Below are 17,999 nucleotides of genomic sequence, written 5' to 3'. Positions count from 1 at the left end.
GAACAGTAAAGGTTGTTTCTTAAATTGTGTTAGAAGCACACTGTTGTCTCAACTATTTTTGTGTGCTGTAGCATTCAAGGGACAAGTCACCCCAGAATCAAATATATATATTTTTTACCTTTACCTGCAGTCCTGTTAATCAGTCTTGATTTGTTTTGGTATGAGTCGTCAAGTGTTGAATTTATCAGCCGTACAGATGTCTGCCTTCTCTCCTATAATGGAGCTTTGCATCGATACTGGATCGTTGATCATTAAATCGACATAGGTAGCGGTGTTTGCATACTTTTGACCATTCCGTCTGTTTTGTACTGACAGAGACTGTGTATGTAGAGAGAAGAGACAGGAAGGAGTCACCGTTATAGAAGTCTAACCCAGTTGCAGCTGTCCAGCCTCGTCATGCAGCAAACACACAAACACACACCATTTAACGCACTCACATACAGTAGATTCACACCTCGTCACCAGCTCTGTTCACCTACATTGTTTCCTGAAGATTACTCACACTGATGCATTTACATGAACAAGATCTTCTCCATCTGAAAGGAGACAGATGCAGCTAAAGAAATCTGCCATGTGTGTGTGTGTGTGTGTGTGCGTGTGGCTGTATTTACACAGACTGTAATGTTCTAACACTGACCCAGTTAAGACAACACTCAGCCATAAAAACAGCATCTTCTGATTACCTCGCCAAAGATGGAATATGGTCTCTGCTGCATATTGTAATGTTGCTGTTGAAGCCACTCAAAGCAAAGTGGCTTTTTGCATTGAATGATTGACAAATTCTACTTCAAGTCTTGTACTGTCAAATGCACCACGATCAGTGGGGCTGAAAAGGAAGATGACCACTTGAGGCTGACTCCAATGCGAGTTGATCCCCACAGAGTCCCCGTGTTAAAATGCTCACGTTTACAGCACAAATAAACATGTTTACAGCCTGGTACAAAACTGTTTTGGTCTCTGGCTAATTTCCTCCTTCATGTGAACTGTACAGAGGTTGAATTTTCATATAACTCACCTCTTTAAATGTTATTAAAGCTTAAAGCTAGTCGCTTTGAGTGACAGGTGGGTGCCATCCGTTGACACATCGATACCTTGGCAAGACCATTAGTAAGGTAACATAACCATCATGTAACCCCAGTTTTGCAGAGTATAGGTGTAGCTGTCGCTTTTTCAGTGTTTATCAGTTCATGACAGTTAACTAACATTTTGGACGCCTAAAAAAGTCGTAGCCGTACTAAAAGACCCTCTAAGGAGTTTGGTGTTCAGCTTTTCTGGATAGTTCATTTAGTTTTAATGGTTTTAAGCCTATTTTTTGCTAGTAAAATTTAGCATTAGCATTATCACAGGTAACCATAGCTGTACATGCACCATGCTACGCAATCTAGCAGTTAGCATTAAGGTTAGCGTCACCTTCTCAATCAAATACTGGGTCCGTTTCTTTTGCTTTTAGCAGGTACTGCAGCTGTCCTTAAAAAGTACGATCAGTAAGATCACTTCAAAATTGTCACATACCATTCTCGGAACCCATCGGCTGTATTCGGCGTCTGACTTCCGGCAGACGGTGATACAGCCTCTGGGGGCAGACCCCCGATTTTTTGGCATTCCGGTTTGATTTGGGCGGAGGAGGCGAATTTCCGTTTCTGACTTCCTTTTATATGTAAGTAAATATGCTGAACCATTGCGATGGATTCAGAGTTTGCAGTGATGCCAGTTGTGTTCCGCCTCGTTAGTTCACCGCATGGACCGTTTAACCTGGCAACAACTGCAGCCGGCTCAAACGTGATTGGTCAATATCACACGGACTACAAACAGCCTACAACCGCAAAACCAGGGCTCTTCTGCTCTTCTTCCGGAGGCAAGATCTCCAGGGTTTGCAGACAGACTCTACATTCACTGAATGTAGAGTCTGTATATAGAGACTAGTCACATATTGACGTTTTGTCATGGACCTTCCATGTCCAGATACGACGTGAAAGGTACCCTGAGTGTGTTGGTTGTTGACGTTCTGGGGCTCTGTGTCAAGTTCTGCCTGTTACATGCCTTTCAAAACACACATGCAACAAAAACTTGTGGTTAGGTTTATGAAAAAAGAACAGGGTTTGGCTTTATAATCTTATGGGACACAAACACCGCTCTCCTGGCTGAAAGTCAGTATTTGTTGGACCTGCCCATCCTACTTGGACTTTCGCTGCCTTAACTTTCGTTCTTGACCCACTGTGTTTCCCCCGCCGCTGCCGAGTGCTGTTAAACTACAATGGTGACCGTCTGCGAATCATGCCAACGTTAAAGAACCGCTTTTTTCGTCAGTGTCTGACGCCACAAGTCACTGCCCAAGCACGATTTCTGAGTAATACTGTTGCAGACGCACACAATCGGGACATACTACTTCCTCATAACGTTACACCCTGAAATTTGACCCTTTTACTCATATATCCGTGACCCCAGAGGTAAAACAAAACATCATTCCCTGAGCTCGACAGAGACAGAAATCAGCTCTGATGTTGTTACTTTGCAGTAAGTGCATACATTGTTAATTCTAACATATTCACAATAGTAAAACAACAGAAACAATACATTTCTCTGTCATTGTTATTTAATACTTCAGCCCTTTTGTTGTTGGATAAATTTATGATTGTTTTATTCAATTAAATAATTTATATTCCTAATATTACTAACTGACTGGTCATCAGTCACCTGAATGCGCTGTCATCTGTCATGCGACTTCTGACAACCGATGTGACGTATAGTGTGCCGTGCAGGGGATTGTTGGTCAGAATAACCAGTAAAGCATGCTGGCTTATAAACTGCAAAAGCCGACTGGATGCAGTAGAACATCCTGGTAGTTTTGGCATACTGCATTCATTATATATTGGGACATTCTAAATCTTTTTCCCGTGTTCTATATAGTATGGTTGTATGGGCACTGGAACACACAGACTGGAGCCTTCAAAATGAGACTCCACAAACCAGTGGGTGATGTCACTGTGATTACGTACATTATTTCATAGTCTATGAACACCATACACAAAGTAAAAAAATGATGTACCCTGGGTTAGCAAACATATCTATAAATTCATAAATTTGACTGTGAAACACTAAACCTAAAGTAAGTGTGTCACATTTTACTGTGCTGCTTAGAGGTCGAACTCAAAGATTTTCTTTTGAAATGAGATACACACATTTTAAAAAAGGCACCTCGTCTGACAAAGTGATTGATGGAACACAATTAAACATTATGACTTTTTCAAAGGACATCAGGTTACCTGCAGCTACACTCACCAGCTTCTGATTCTGGCAACTCCAAGGTGGAAATGATTTAATGTGACGTCCGAAAAGTGCAGAGTGCACTCATGTTTGGAAATGCATTCAGTCCCGAAGGTTTTGTGCCAAGAAAAATTAGATTAAAAAGGAATAAACATTGTAAAGACAAAAGTTGTCCAGCTTGGACACTTATTACTGCTGTTTGTGAGACAGCTGAGATTCAGCACTTCTTGTGAGTGGAGATTTCCAGACAGCGACCACTGCCAATGTCTTAATGTAAGTTGATCAGACTGGCCAAATCAACAGTGCCTCAATTAGTGTCGATGGAACGGAATTACAGCTGGATTTTAAAGAGACAGTTCACCGCAAAATCAAAAATACATGTTTCCTTTGTTGTGTTTTATTATACTCTAGAATGTTTTGGTGTGAGTTGACAAATGTGTTGGAGATGCCGGCCGTAGAGATGTCTGCCTTCTCTCCAACATAATGGAAGTAGATGGCACTGAGCTTGTAGTGCCAAAAAATATTTCTGAAAACTCACCAGCAATGAGTTAACGAAAGTTTGAGTTTGGCATTTCTGCCATCGTCATCTTGGCTCTTTGGAGCCAGAAGTGTCCATATTTGGACCAAAGAATGGAGCTGTGGAGGCGCGAGAAGTGGATCTGACTCACAGACTGTAGCACTAGCCTGCCACCTTCCCTTAAATATGCCTAACTTTCAGCCTAATACAATGTAAACAGGTGAATTATATAATAATTAATATTTATAGTCGCCATGAATGTGGAAATTAGCTATAGGGAGGGACCAAAACTGTTTTTGTACCAGGCTGCAAACATGTTTATTTTCTGCTGTAAAGTTGGACATTTTAACGTCTACGGAGGTTGTCTCACTCCTGGAGCCAGCCTCAAGTGGCCATTAGAGGAACTGCAGCTTTTGGCATTTCTGCTTTGGCTTCACTTCCCTGCCCCTCAGATTGCAGCTTGATTCACACTCATTCAAGATGATGCATCAGAGCCTGATGGCAGAAAATATCAGTCTAGCCAAATGAGATAACAACATGTCCTTCAAAACATGGCAGCTCCAAACCACAACGTCCTGTCGGCAGGGTCGCCCAAATCTAAAAATGAAGCACTAGAAGTCACAGTGCCATGACACCAGCATTTGTCTATTGACTGATGTCATTTTTTTGGCTCAGTCTGAACACAGACTCGCAGCCAAGAGTCAGTCTGTTGTCCTGCGTCAAAAAAAACAAAACAGAAAAACATCCTATCATCAACAGTGGTGACTGTGTAATATGCCCCTTATGGTCATTTTCAAATGTCTAATCCAGATCAGCTGATACAACTGATATTAACATGTGATCTGTATATAGATATATTAACTGGATAATGGCATAATATCCACAGGCCCTTGCACTTACATCTGGTATTAGAAAGCTTTCTCATTATCTTGATTTGAATTCAATCAGATCTCAATAAGAAAATTAGTAAGGCGTGACTGGAGGACTTGTATACAAACACAGTGTGTCGCAGGTCAAGGGGAGCAATGGATTGAATGGATTTGAAATAATTTTTGACAGAGTTCTGGAGCCTATCCCAGCTGACACTGGGTGAGAGGCAGGGTACACCCTGGACAGGTCACCAGACTATCACAGGGCTGACACATAGAGACAGACAACCATTCACACTCACATTCACACCTACGGACAATTTAGAGTCACCAATTAACCTGCATGTCTTTGGACTGTGGGAGGAAGCTGGAGTACCTGGAGAAAACCCACGCTGACACAGGGAGAACATGCAGACTCCGCACAGAAGGGCTCCCACCAAGGCAGGCCCAATCTCATTCTCGTGAATGCTATGTCTCAGGCACACCTTGAGAACATTTCCTTTAACTTGACACAAACTTCCACTTTGACTCAGCAATGACCTGATTAGTGTTTGGTGGTCGACTTTAACATCATAATTTTCTGGCCATTATTCAACGTCATTTCTCAGGAACAGAAGGGGAGACATTTGGTCAGATGCTAAATTGGTGACGATAATCTTGGGTGCCCACCTTCAAACTGTGCTGAGTGTATAGACTCTCTGTGCTGTCGGGGGGAAGATGCATGTGAAGCTTCCATGTTCCACAGACATGGACATAAACTGTAAGCGTAACTTGACTGGTGCATAGAGGCATTCAACCACAAGGCGGTAATTCGGATCATTCAACACTAAACCTTTACATTTTTGGAGTTTTTCCTCCGATACCCTAACGTGACAAGAGAGCAGCTGAGGACGTGTTCACACCATGACAGACTGCTGTTTATCCGTGCTTTGACTTCACTTGTGCAACCACATCTCCTCCCCTCTAAAAAAGATGAGATTTATATTCCGTGCAACGATCTAAAAATATACTCTGACAAGAGGAGGATGGGCCAAGAGATGAAAGTAGAAAATGGAGGGATGGGTATAGAAGAAGAATAATTAATGGCTCAGTAAGAGTGATGAAAGCGGGTACCTGTTAGGTCGGTCTGACCCTAGAATAGCCCTGCGGTCGTTAAAATGTCATTCAGCTCTCCACATTACAGCAGTGACTGACAGACTGATTTAAATGGATTTAATTATGGATGAAGCCAAAGTCAATGGAGCAAGCTGCAATACAAATGTATTTACACGTGCACATACTAATATGTATGCGCTGGCAACAACACAAAGTCGTTCAGTGCAGTGTGTCCTCTCTGTAGCTATTTCTACGAGATCTATTTAAAACACGGGCTGAGGAGGAGCTGAGGACGACAGGGGAAAAGCACATGATCCATTAACATGTCCTTTTCATTAGTTATTCCAAAATGAGAAAAAAAATAATACGTAACGAAGCCCTTTGATGATGAGCATCCAATCAGCAACCAAAACACATGAAGGGAAGAAGTGTAAATGGGGTATCTGCCTTATTCAGATTATTTTTGATTAAAAATAAATAGTCAAAACTTTGTGACTTTCCAATAAGGGACAAATTAAATGTACAAATCCTTTCATTTGTTCTTCTCTAAAAACAGGTTAAACATTATTCAGCAAAGTAAATGAATACCTACAAGAGAAAGAAATTGAGGTGCCACTGAAGTTTCCTGCACCAGAATAAGTTCTGGTGCCTTTGAACTCACTGTGTCGGTTTGCTTTCTGTGACAGAAACCTATTACGGAGAAGGGAGTCACAGCAATTTAGGCTGCGACCTACTGCTGGCTATTTGGAGCAATGTGAATTAGAGCAGGCAGAAATGATAGCTATCTGTCATGAGGCTAGATGTCCCACACTACTGAGGAGCAAGAAGGGGAGAAGTGAAGGGAAATGAAAGAAGAGGGGGAAAGGAGATGAAGATGAAGATAACAAGACAGGAGAACAGAAAAGGAGAGCTGAGGAAAAGGCAGGATGAGAGGAGAAAATTTGAGCAGGGAAGATGAGAGCAGTTTTTATTGAAGGCCTGGAGCCAGGGGGATCTTACCTGCATTTGTGGGAAAAATGAAATCTATTTATCAAGTAAAAACTCTGCAAGAGATCCTCTGGGATCCCTGATGTAAGTATTTCTCTGTGTTTGTGTGATGACATTATTTGTGTGAAAGATGCAGACAAAAAGTGATAAAACTTCAAGGCTGTTCTGTAAGGTTGGGCTGATGTAAAGTCAAGCACCCTGCCCATTTCTTTCTGAAAGTAAAAATTTGTTTCTTTAAAGAAGCTGTATCTAACATTCAGAACATTAATATAGCAGCAAATCATTATGTGCTGTGTAAAGATCAAGAAGCATCCTCTGGGGCTGAAAAATGAAACCAACACCAAGTGTCAAAGCTGCAGTTCCTCTAATGGCCACTTGAGGCTGACTCCAAGAGCGAGTCTGTCCCCATAGACCCTCATGTTGAAATGCCCAAGTTTACAGCAGAAATTAACATGTTTACAGCCTGGTACAAAAAATGGTTTTGGTCTCTGTAGCTAATTTGCCCGCTCATGACAACTGTGCAGGGTTAGAATTTTTATAAAATGTGGTCACTTCTGGCTAAAAAAACAAACAAACAAAAAAAACACAAAGATGGCGACGGCCAAAATGCCAAACTAAATGCATCAAAATGGGAGACCACAAACCAGTGGGTGACATCACAGTGGCTATGTCTGTTGATGTTATACAGTCTATGATGAAGATATAATGGAGTAATGGCCTACTGGGCAGAAAATGAAGACACGCAACCTCTGTGTGTGTGTGTGTGTGTGTGTGTGTGTGTGTGTGTGTGTGTGTGTGTGTGTGTGTGTGTGTTGCCGCTCAGCGCTGCGCTCACAGTGATAGCAGGATGACGTTGTTGTGGAAGCACTGCCCCCACTCTCCGATTTCCACCTCCCAGAGGTTATCACCATTTGCTCTAACGTTGCTGTTATTAGCACTGTTTATTGAGTTAGCACTGTTAGCTGAGCAGCTCAGCTACCTTCACGTTGAGAACCGTGTGCAGATCTTGCCCCATACTCAGAATCACAGACAAACTCTGAATGCCGCATAGAGCTCCTAACCATGACCACACTCTCTGTCCGACTTTAAACTGATATAATCATTATGTTTATGACAACAAAGTAGCATTGCAGCACTTTATAGCGAGTTGCAGCTCATTTAACGGTCAGGCCCACAATGTTACTGTTTTGGTTTTTCCTCACCGCTCTCATAGCATTGCTTTCGGCCACAGCAGACAGCTGTTTGCACCAAACAGACTGCAAACACAGTTTGAAACTTGCTGGCGAAGGTAGTGGAGCATTTAGCTGGTAAAGAGCTAGATAGTGATGTTACAGCTGATGCTGCAGTCCCGAGGCCTGTGTTGAGCAAAGGGGGCGTGTCCAAATGAAGCTTCTGTCGAAGCCCCTATCATTTTTCAGGATTTCACGTGACCAAAGACAAACAAGGCACCGTTTCTCTGGAATCACGTGACTGCCTCGTTGTGTGATTTGAGTCAGGAAATACATAGGGTCTCATTCATGAAACGTGAGCAGAAGGAATTTGTGTGTAAACTGTTCGCAGACGGAAATTTACGTGCATGTCCGCATTCATCAATATTTTAGTAGCTCCAATATTTTCGTAGCTACTAACAAAATCTACTCCTGCTCCTGACCACTCGTAGTGCTTGTGTAAATTTAGTAAAGCACATAAATATTGCTTGTCACTATTGGAAATTACAATTTTAATTCGTATTGCGCTCTGTTATGCACACAATACACAGATGCCTTTGAAACACGTAATCTAAACATGACAAAATATTAAAAAAAATATAACATATTTAGTTAGTTGGCAGTTAGCAGGTTTAAGATCCAGATTAGGTTCATGATTGTGAATTATCTGTGTAAATCGGCTCAATAGATTACACATTCTTTCTACATGCTGAATGATGATGATAAAAATATCCGCAAGGACAGCTGGATCACAGCCTCGTCGGCCTCGGTGCCTGGGTTCAGCAGGGGCAACAGGAACAGCAGGTGATGGAGCCATGAAGGAGCACGAGCCAGCTGAAAGAATTATTTGAGACAACTCGTTTTTGTTTTTTTGTGTTTTTTTTTTTGTGGCTTTTTGATCATTTGAATGAATAAATCTGATTTGAAAAATGTTTAATTTACGTTGTATAAAAAAGAGCTTTAGGCTATTAAGATTCAAATAATTTGAAGACGATGCATACAAACTGCTGTAGGCTATATGTTATCCATATCATTTGTTAAAATAAATGTTAAATAGCTCTACATTCCGACAGCCATCACTGATTTAGAGTTTATCCATTACGCACAAAACATCTCTGGTTTCCCGTTCCCACAAATGAATCTTCTGTTTGTTTGGTGACCGCTGTATTTTTTGTATGTGTGTGCTTATGCGTTTCTTTGCCTCCAGTTTCATATCAAACTATTTACGCTTCACCTCTGACATGGTTCTTTGTACCATGGAGACAACATTAACAGCATCTGTTACCTCCCTCCAGGCCTTCGCTTTGCCTGTCCCTGTCACACCACTACTAACTTAAGAAAATAAAATGTTTTTTCTTCAGTCCACTTCACCCAAAATTATTTCAATCTCCGCTTCGGAAAAATTCTTTTTTCTTTCTCTCTCTTTCTTTGTTTGCGCCATGACTGACAGGTCGACTGGATGCACCTACACCTCCTTATATGGTGGTCATTGGCTATTCATGGGCAGGGATTTATGCTAATTGCTGATTACCGGGAGCGCGCTGTCACTTTACGATGGATTGGCATTCATGATCATACACACGTGTTTACGATCAAATCTGAGTTTCCCGCGGTGTTCCTGAATCCGGAGTAGGTTTTTAGTAGCGTAGGCTTTTATGTGCAAATCTACACACAGATTTACTCACTTTTATATATATGTATATGTATATATATATATATATATATATATATATGTGTGTGTGTGTGTGTGTGTGTGTGCACTTTACTGATATACCACGTTCAGGATAGATTCATTTCATCTTGCTTTACAATACCTCATAAGGGGATTCTGACGTAATCATCATCATTAAGCATCATTATGTGTATGTCAGATCCACTGGCATGTAGCCCACATGTAATACCACAGTAGGACTGCTGTACATCAAATGACCAGCAGATGTCAGTACTCCTAAATGAGCTGTTAAACAGGGCTCCTGTGATTGGCCTGAAAGATTCGAGAGATTCACGGTGCTTCATCACACCACCACTAGAGCTAGATATTTAATTTCAGGAACTCCTAAAAATGAAATATCTGGTAGACAGCAGAGACTGAGGTAGAGGAGAGAGAGAGTATGGGACTTGCATTCATCGTGTGACCGGAGACACGACTCCAAATGAATAATAATGTTGCTGGATGTGTAAATAAGCAGCTGTTTGCTAAAAAGTTCACCATGTCAAACTAAGATGATATTTCAATGTCATGTTCACAACTGGTTTCCACTGTCCCCAAGTGGCCAAAAAATAAAATTACTGCTGGTTTAACAATGCTGTCTTGTGCTTAAAGGTCCAGAGTCTAACAATGAAGCTGCAGATTGAACAAACTGAAAATCCCATGTGCTAAGCATGTAGGAGAACTTTGTTTGCTGATGGGAAGACATGAATGGCCCTGTCCAGAGCAAATGTTTGATTTGTATTCTGGGCTACTCGAATCAACATGGTGGACCTCATGGTCTCACTCTGTATATAGATATAAACGACTCAATCTAAAGCCAGATTGTACTTCAGCTCTATGTAGAGCCTACATCGTAGCTTACGCACGTGGCCTACGCCGTTTATATTTGTGCCGCGGTGTGTCTGTGTTACTGCAGTTACATCTCCAAAACACTAGTTTATCTGGACACATTTTCACCACAAATACAACATGCTAATGTTTTTAGCACAAGCCTATGGCATTTAACATTGTATAAATTAGCTTAGCAGCTAGCAGACTTTTCCTCTACTCATATGAAGCTGGGGACAACAGCAACATTTAACAAAGGTAACGTAACAAAAGTTGGCTCCATTACAGCTCCACCAAAAAAAAAACCCAACTGTCTTATACTAAACACATCTTCCAAACGAATACAACATGCTAACGTTATTAGCACAAGCCTATGACATTTAACATTGTAAAAATTAGCCTACAATCAGTTTGTTGCAATAGATTTCATTCAAATGTTTTAGAGGGACCTCCTGAGAGTATTTAAAGTAAAACATTTTCTACCTTTGGCAATAAAAATGAGAGGTAGTTTTAATTTCTAATCATACTGGTAAGTTACCCTTCTACATATGTTGAAACTGGGGCATACAACAGGAGCAGTACATCAGACACAGTGTCTGTTACAGGGCAGTGCAGCAGCAGATTAATAATATCTGAGTGTGTTTGTGAATCAAGGACTTGTTAGTGGGTCAGCGGCTCATTTCCGTGGCGCAGCAGCAGGGCGCACTGACATTAACGGGCTCTTTATGATGGTAATGTGCTCCAGCAATGTCAAACACAAACACTCAGAGGTGAGCACAGTAATAGACCAGTACACAGCAAATGACAACAGTCAGCAGGTCAATATATATTTTTATAGAACAAACACACACGTTTGTATCTCTGTACCTGTGAGGACCCTCACTGACATCATGCATCCCCTTACCTTAACTACAACCAAGACAAATGCAAACACTGTTGAACTGTACACACAGGTACAGTACAGTCACACACCTTACACACACACACAGACACACACACACCCATGCAGAGCTCTGGGCTGGACAAGACATGAGAGTCGTCTCCTGTTATAACCAACAGCTTGTTACCCAGACTAATTAATCTATCAGAGTGTCAGCTGGTGGAGCGACTCCTCACAGCAGAAACCCAAACGTATTTCTTACTGGATGACACAAGGCAAACTAATGGACACCAACAGTACATCTCCATGGAGCGATGGCTCTGCTAACACATTCATTAATCACAGAGCTTTCACCAGTAATAGAGAAAACATTATTTATAAATCACTCTCACCCTCTCACTCTTGAGACACAGATCTTTTTTATACCGAACATTGTTCGACCGTTTGGTAACGTAATATCACACTCTTAGTTTGTTTCTGTATTGAGTAAAAAAGCGGTAAATTTAGTTTACTGAACAATGATGATGCAGGTGAACGGATGATACTAGTATTACTTCCAGGGACACTGCATTACAAGGACCTTACATATCCAAAAACTGACTGTGCTTGACCGACATCTTCCTTAATATGCAGACCTCTATCATCAGTACATGAAGGGTGATAAACTCCAGTAAGTCCTAGGGCTGCATGATCATGGCCAAAACGATAATCACAAGTATTCATCACAATTATTTATTGTTTTCAGGAACAAAATATTTTTATTGCACTTTCACCTTTAAATAAACAGAGCCCTGCTTTCACTTCCATGCTGAGCTACATTTCTGCTAATGTTCAAATATTTGCATCAAATAAGCGTCTTCTTCACCTGAAATCAGTGCATCTCCTAGGGATGCACAATATTGGATTTCTGCCGTTATCCCATATGCTGATATATAACCAATACCGATATCGATCTATCCCCTTTTTCCCTCCATAATCTTAGTCATCATTAAATCCTTCTGTTGTGGAATTAACATCATATTATGCATGCTCCAGCGGGAGACTGACAGGGGGATTGGGGCGGCGTCAGCAGTGATGAGGGCGCTTAACCGGTCCATTGTGGTGAAAAGGGAGCTTAGCCAGAAAGCGAAGCTCTCGATTTACCGGTCGATCTACGTTCCAACCCTCACCTATGGTCACGAGCTCTGGGTAGTGACCGAAAGAACGAGATCGCGAGTATAAGCGGCCGAAATGAGTTTCCTCCGCAGGGTGGCTGGGCTCAGCCTTAGAGATAGGGTGAGGAGCTCGGACATCCAGGAGGGACTTGGAGTAGAGCCGCTGCTCCTCCACATCGAGAGGAGCCAGTTGAGGTGGTTCGGGCATCTGGTAAGGATGCCTCCCGGACGCCTCCCTTGGGAGGTGTTTCGGGCATGTCCAACTGGGAGGAGACCTCGGGGCCGCCCCAGGACACGCTGGAGGGATTACATCACCCGGCTGGCCTGGGAATGCCTCGGGGTTCCATCAGAAGAGCTCACGGAGGTGGCTGGGGAGAGGACTGTCTGGGCTTCTTTGCTGAGGCTGCTGCCTCCGCGACCCGGATCCGGATAAGCGGAGGACGACGAGTACGAGTTATGCATGCTGTTATCATGACGGCCCACCAGCAGATGGAGACATGACGTAGAAGGCTTTACAATGTATGTAATATTAATTCATAGCGCAAAACAAGAAAAAGCATGTAGCCGATTCTGATTCTGATCTGTTCATTTTAAAGCCAATATCGGCTGACACCAATAACGTGCCGATATTATCATGCATCCCTTGTATTTTCTAGATGCAAAATGAAAATAAAATTGTGCTTAAACTTGCGACCCAAAATTAAACAAACAGATTACTCATTTACCTTGTACCTCATTCCTGCCAATTTAAAAAATCTTTGCATCAAATTATGACTTAAAATGAGATTCTTCTTCATCTGAATTCAGTGCATCTCTCATGGACACATCTCTGCCGCTGTATTATTTTTTACTGCGGTCACAGTACCATAAGGCGCTGTACAGCGTTGCTAGGACAAGGACAGGGATTCTGGGTTTTTTTTTGGTGTACTTTAAAACAAGTTAGTTGTGTTGCTTTGCTGTGCAGACACAAGTCTAGCACACTCTGTATATGATTTGTTCTCACCTAGATCCAACACACTTCCAAACAACAGATGATGACAGATAATTTTTGTTTTGCTCGTCTTCAGTCGCAATATTCAGGAAAGTTTTTCACATGCTGCTGCTGCAGAGTGCACGTGTAGCCGACAGCTCCCCCAAAGTAGAGGCTGAATGTTTAGGATGTGCTTCATTTGATGTGAGTGTTCTATGAGTAATAATTGTGGAATTAATTGTGCAGCCCTAATCGGTCCCTCCAGATCTTGCGATTGCAATAATTAACACAAATTCAACTTAAGTCCGCAATATTTGCAGGGACTTGCAAATTTTCAACAGTCCAGCGATTTTTCCGTGTTTTTCCACATTTTCCAGCCGACTGGAAGTCATCACGCATGCGACATCATTTGAAACGTCATCAAATTGCGCTAATGGCATTGCAGTATGGAGAAACGCTCTGTATTGACATAAGAATTTGCACTGTTTAAATGCAGACAATATGTGTTGAATGTATTAAAATGTTATGTTTACAGAAGATGCAGCTTACATGTTGTTTTACAGTCACATTGTCTGGTTCGAGAGCTACAATATTCACTCAGGATGTTTTGCAACATTATTGGAGTCATGTTTTGAAACTAATTCAACAAAGCTAAAGAAGAGAACTATACAAAACATTTGCAGTTATTTTTGTAATATTCAGTATGATGATCACAGCAAGTGATTACATGACTTATTTTTTTTGGAGGTAGTAGTTTTAAAAAATCACATTTTTTTGTCATTTCCCGCAAAAAAATCACTTTTTATCTCAATTTTTGACAAAATTGGCCGCAAATTCAAGGGTTTTTTGCTGCGAGATCCTGGAGGGACTGCCTAATGAGTCCCACAATGGCTAACATTGTATTAAACAGGCGTCCCTATGAAAATATGTTTTAAGCAATGATTTAAAAACAGATAATGTGCTGGCAAGCCTCATCTCCTCCTAGGGACCCCCGATGGCAAAGCCCAGTCACCTTTGGTCACTAGTCTTGACCTAGGGACAACTAGCAAGGGACGGCTCGAGGATCTCAAGTTACAGTTTGGAGTTTTGAGAGTCAGAAGGTCAGTAAAACTGGGGGCAAACCATGTTCAGCCATTACAAATTTTCATTACAATTTATCCAGTAGTTGCTGAGATGTTTCAGTGGTTCGACCGACATAATTTGCTTTTAATCTGACAACAGCGACAAACAACACACAACAGCAGCAATATTTTTCATCTATGTAAAAGCTAATGCATCATTTATCTCAGCGCTTGTTAAATGAAGAAGCAAACAATGAGGATGAGCGCTGATCCAGAAGACGTAATTGTCCCTCTCTGACATGAACCCCTCATTAAAACTGAAAGATGGTGACCAATAAGCACCAGAGAAGAAGAGGCTGCACACGGCTGCGGTTGCTGCACATGATGAATATATTAAAACCATATTTGACAGCAGCAATATTTTTCTTTGCTGCGGAGCTTGTTGCAGAATGAAGGCATCATTTGTTACACAGCTTGTTAGAGCAGGAACACTTGTTACTATGCGGCCTGCACGTAATGTGCCCATATCTGGTGTTAGTGTTGAGTACTGTACACTGCAGACATCCTTCCTTGTACATATGTTCTGCATCTGACCTGCATTAACTCAACAGAGTCAGAGAGAATCGTGTGGGATGCATCTGTGTGAAGACGATGAGTTAGCAGTCTTTCTTGCTTCCTGCTGATTTCTGTCGGTTCCTCAAAGAATATGCAACGCTAAGATGTTTTAAATAGTTGTAATAACACTGAAATATTGTTGATGCTTTTTAGCCAATTAAAAACTGAGCGTCCAGGAAATGTATCAAATCTATATATTCCACATTGTGTAAAGAAAGTTGAGCTGAGGACGGCATTATCTGACTCCATCACAATATTAGCTCCATTATCTAATGGGCTTGGATATGACTGCAACGCTGCACTTACAGCAAGTCTGCTTAAACACCGTGTGTCATCAGAAATCTTCCACCATTACAGACTCACTTATTGAGTTGATTATTGCAAAGGAAGGAAGGAGCGAAGGAATGAGAGAGAAAACACAGGCGAAAGCTGAGAAGTGATAAATGTTGACAATACTGTTTCTAATATCACGTATTAATCTCCATTATAAGAATGCAGACTCATTTTCTTTATCACAACAGCGAGAGGGAGAAAAGGAGGTGGAGAGAGAAATGGATGGAGCAACGCAGTGACGACAAAAGAGAGGAAATGGAAGAGAAATGACTGTTGGCATACTGTTGTGAATTTCACTTTACCAACTAAATTACACAGCAAAACACAGTGAAGCTGTCCACACGGCTAATGTGTGTATGCGTGTGTGTGTGTGTGTGCAACTGCAACCCACTGACCCCCAGTGTTGGGCAAGTTACTTTCTAAATGTACTCCACTAGTTACTCTCACTGTCTGTGTAGAGGAATGCCTTACTGAGCACACTTCTTTTGTGCTACTTTTACCAAGATAACCTCAGAAGTACCGGCCCATTCTCTCCCAACGTGTCAAATACTGGCACTTTGTCAGTGGATGTCAGCGTCAGACAGCAACACACAGAGGGACCATTCGTGGCGGTATGAAACCCACCAGTTGGCTGCAGTCTGTAACACTGGCGGCAGCTACTCTACAAACTAGGGATGCGCGTGATTACACGTCTAAACAACTTAACATCTGCCCCCTCGCTAGTCGGCACCAGAAATATTAGTTGGTTAAACCAATAGAGTGTGCCAGTAAACTCTGTTAGCGCTTTTAGCACTTCCGGTTCTCTCGTCTAAAAGTCAATACGATTTTTGAATGGGATTTTGGTAAAATGCCTCAAGTAAGGTCTGTGGTTAACAAAAGCTTAAGCGAGTTTCAGGTTTTGTTCTACGACATAAAACATGTCAGTAAATACCCTACTTGTGAATTTTGAAGCTTTATGTTTCGTAAAAAAGCCGGTTGCTAACAAGTTGCTCAATACGACTACAAACCCTGTCAGCGACAGTAAACGTCTTCACCCTCGAACAGGCGAGAGCGCTGGCAATCCACCATTACAGCTTCTTATTTGGCTTAAACAGTCTGATTTCCCCATTATACAATGTTTTTAAAATAAAGCGGCTGAAACCAGTTGAAAGCTTAGTGGCGGTGACGTCAAGAGTCATGCGACCATGGAGTAGTCATGTAGTCCGTTAAAGGGCCAGTGTGTAAAATGGGTTGAAAACCGTTGACAACAGTGACATCAGTGGTCAAATTCTAGATTGCAGGGATCACTCACGAGCAGGAGACCAAAGTAGCGTTCGGGAAAAAGGTCCGTTTATCTGACACTCCAGGGGGTAAAAGACTCCGTCCCAAACTCTGACTCTTCTAGCGTAACACACACACTCCATACACACATACTCGTTTACAATACCTAGCGGGTACCCCCTCCCCTCTCTGCTCCACCAATCTCCAGTCCGTACATTGACTGACAGCGTAGCCAGTAAACAGAGCTCAGCTGTTTATTTAGCCTAGCAATAACTCCGGACTATAGTAGCTGCAATGGACGACTTTGAACGCGATTTTGAAGAGTTTCTTGTAGCGGACACAGACCCAGAGCCATACCTGTTTGAGCTGGAGCATACAGATGAGGAACTCCATGTGTTTGATGCTGAGCGAGCGAGAAGAGAGGCTGAATGCACAGAATGGGATTCGGTGCTACCATCGTTGGGGAGATATATCATCAGGAGGAAAAGCGCCGCAGAGAGTGCATCACAAGGAGTCAAGTTGCGTCTTCTTTTCCTCGCAGATGACGGTTCGGGTTCATTCTCTCCTGTTGCGTGGTAAGTGTGCAAACTTTATAACTAAAAAAACTTTTCACTACTCTCTATCGACAAACTACTAACACTCTCTGCTGTTTCCTCCTCCTTCTTCCTTCCTTCCACTGTCTTCGTTGGATCATTTATACACGCGAAACGCAGAGACTACAAGCGGCTGACAGACAGCCCTCGAGACTGTTTTTCTCGTTGCTGTGGAAACATTAAACTACCGCTGCTGTCATATTTATATATGTCATGTAAGCTGATGAAAAGTACCGACTCATCTGTTCCTGCAGATAAGATATAAATTGCATGTATAACCTTTTTCTGTGACTAAATAAAGTCAATAAATTGGGTATTTACTTACATTAAAATACCTTCTTTTGTTGTCTTTCAGCCATATTTTTAGCCTATGTCACTGCACAGTCTGATAGGCTGCAATAATAAAATGTATTTTCAGGCCCTCTACAGCCTATACTTATACATTTCTCTCTATCATGATGTGGCTGAATATTATTTCTGGGCGACACAATTCAAGTAGCATTTTATTAGGCCGCACTTTGGAAAGCAGAGCTAGATGGTAAACAAACATGGCAGCACACCGGTAAGGTAAGACAACACGTTTACATGTCGTTTTCTATATGTTCTCTGACATTTATCCTAACGATATGAGGCGGTCTTTGTGGAAAAAAAGCT

This window comes from Epinephelus fuscoguttatus, linkage group LG1, assembly GCF_011397635.1.
Source record: "Epinephelus fuscoguttatus linkage group LG1, E.fuscoguttatus.final_Chr_v1".
Lineage (NCBI taxonomy): Eukaryota > Metazoa > Chordata > Actinopteri > Perciformes > Serranidae > Epinephelus > Epinephelus fuscoguttatus.
This window is presented reverse-complemented; position numbering follows the sequence as displayed.